This window comes from Humulus lupulus, chromosome 4 (assembly GCF_963169125.1).
Source record: "Humulus lupulus chromosome 4, drHumLupu1.1, whole genome shotgun sequence".
Classification (NCBI taxonomy): domain Eukaryota; kingdom Viridiplantae; phylum Streptophyta; class Magnoliopsida; order Rosales; family Cannabaceae; genus Humulus; species Humulus lupulus.
Genome location: NC_084796.1, coordinates 149,270,329 through 149,273,422, shown reverse-complemented (window position 1 = coordinate 149,273,422; position 3,094 = coordinate 149,270,329).

Genomic DNA, 3,094 nt, shown 5'->3' with positions numbered 1-3,094 from the left:
TAATAGGTTTAAAACCAAATAAGGATTATAAATCCTTACAAATGACTTTTATTAAAATGACCAAACTGCCCAAAATAATAATAATGAATTATGAGTGCCATAATTAATCTGAGTATACTGTATGGATAACTACAGTATTGGCTAAGCGTAACTGGACTGAACGTTGGAGGGTGAAAACCTGCTGAGCGCTAAGGACTCCAAGTAAGTCAACTTATATTGTATGGCTGCAACATGAAACAATTATTGTATTGTATGTTAGTATAGGGATACATGCACATATATACATTGTCGTAGAAAGTTTCTTAGAGACGTTAGTCTAGTGGATGCTGAGTTAGAAAATATGAACGATGGATGTCCGTCATACCCTAGACGGCTGATCCCCGTCACACTGCTTGATTTTATTTATGTCTAGTTCATTACCGCGACGAGTGGCCATGAGATGAGGATAAGCTGGTTAAACCTAGGGGTGCCAAAATAAATGGGACCTAGGGGCCCTCATGCTTACTTAATCATTGGACGATTAGAATCCGAGCAAGTGCTCTGATAAGTTATTCCCGAATAGCAGCCGTGAATATTGGCCATTCAGTGAGAGTGCCTAGAGATACTAGGGGTTGCCAAGATTGAGTGAGGCTAAACACCCTAGGGGCAACTGCTCACCAGCACAACTAATTAACATAGAAGTCTCCGTAAAACCGTGAAAATTGGATTACACTCTTGGATAAGTTGTGATGCCCTAGGTAACACGATAGTTACCATTGATGAGGATATTTATTGGCTACATCTTAGTGTGGAGACTCGATTCTCTTTTATAGATTAGCAATTATGTTGGAGGGCGCGTTACACCTGAATTGATGGAAATTGTAGAGCTTTGGTCTCGAATTATATTGTGATATAATATATCTGCTTGCTCTCGGATGTTTTGAGTGCAGGGATATATTTTTTGATAAGATATAGTTGTGATATAATATATCTGCTTGCTCTGGGATTTTCTGAGTGCAGGGATATAATTGTTGATAAGATATAGTTGTGACATAATATATCTACTTGTTCTGGGATTTTCTGAGTGCAGGATTTTATCTAGTTATGAATTAATTTATCATTGGTTATCAGGCATGACCATAAGTTTGCCAGGATGATTTAGCGTTCTTGAAATTGATTGTGAAGGGTCCGGAACCCTAATTCTCTACATGCTTTGTTTGAAAGTTGATCTTACTAAGTGTTTTCGCTTACCTAGTTGTTTCATGTTGTAGGTAAGAGCAAGGGCAAGGTAGTTCAGTGAGCGCTGGAGTCTTCCTTGCAAATGTACATGTGGACCAACCTTTTGGGAAGTCGTTTTATTTTTGGAAATGTTGTGTAATTTTCCTAAAATAGGCTCACTATACTCTTTATAAAACATGTTTGTAACTAAAGGTTAAGTATGGCCATACGACCTTTTTAAAAAAGTTTTTTTTTTATGGGTTTTTGAGACATTTTGTTAAATGAAAACATTTATATTTCCGCATTATCGAGTCTTGAAAATCCGGGTCGTTACACGCGATGCTCATTTTGGGGATTCCTCAATCATGACGAACTCGGAGTTGTCACCAATCAACTATATGTTGATATTCTGCTTCCAATTGAGGAAGTTTTTTCCAGTGAGTTTCTCCATCGAAAGTTGAGAAAGGATGGGAGTAGACACAAACACCACTTAACTTAAAACTACAAATTATCAATAAAATAGAAATCAATCACTTTTGCTCAATAAAACTTCTATTCACAAAAATTTCAAGAAATAGCACAACATATACCAAAAATATGTAAGATATGTGAAAAAAATACCAAAAACAATCATATCTCTATTTCTTTAGGTTTTTAACTAATCTATGATATCCTTGTCCCGGTTGGTGAGAGTCAAATTACCACTAGTTAAATAGAGTTGTAAACTCATTTAATAATGGACATCAGTATTAACAACCTACTATTCGATCAAAATAAGAAAAAAAAATATCTTATTTTATGAGTTAGACCCACAGTTTCGATAATCATAGATTTAATCCTAGTAGTGACTGTAGGGGTGAGTCTAGTAGAATTGACCTATAATTATCTATCTTTCGAAATCTAACCTTGTCAAAATAGCTAATGAATACCTTCCATAGGGGAACGAATCAAAGGGCCTCGAGGCCCCATTAAGCTATTAACATTGTTAAACCAACGATGGAGATCGAATATAAATCTTAAAATAAGCTCATTATAAAATTAAAAAAATAGTATTTTTATTATTTTTCAAAAATTAATGACTGGTTCTCCAAAAAATTGTAAGATTTGAATTTTTAAAACAAAAGTCCTATAATTTCCTATTTATTCTAAAGTGTCACATTGAAACAAATTCAATTAATTTAGAATTAATTTGTTGCTAATTAATATTTGGGTTTAACTAATATAATGAACCTATACAATTAAGTTTAAGTCAGGTAAATGAGCCTTAACAATTGGGCTTGTATGGAGGAGGGTTGGGTCCAGTATGTCGTTCCCACTACAGAGGCTCCCAATCTTCCATACAAGGTCAAAAAGACAGGAATTTCAACCTTCGTTTTATTAATTGTTATTAATTAATTTGGCCCGTTACAGTCATGCAAAGCAAATGAGCCTTCACAAGTGGAATCACCCATAAGAGAGGAATTTAAATTTGGGCAGTTTACACATTTATACTTATAAGAATAAATAATAACAATTTTGTTAGAGATAAAATAATATAACCAAAATATATTAATTATTGTTGTATATAACTGATTTCATTTGATTTAATAAAATATTACACTTCTTTAATTTACTCATAAACTTAACAACTTTCCTAAAATAGCTTAATTAATCAATTTGTTGATTTATTACTAATTTATTTTATATAAGATTTGACTACTAAAAAATCGTTATTATTATTTGAACAATGAATGTGAAGCTACAACCAACTTGAAGATCATACCAATATTAAGGTGGCATGGATTATTGAGAAAATCAAGTATTTTAGGTACCGATTGGTAGTTATTTATTGTTTATGTTATTTTTCTTCTTATGTTTCATCCAAATCTAATACAAAATTTAGACTTTTACCCAACTT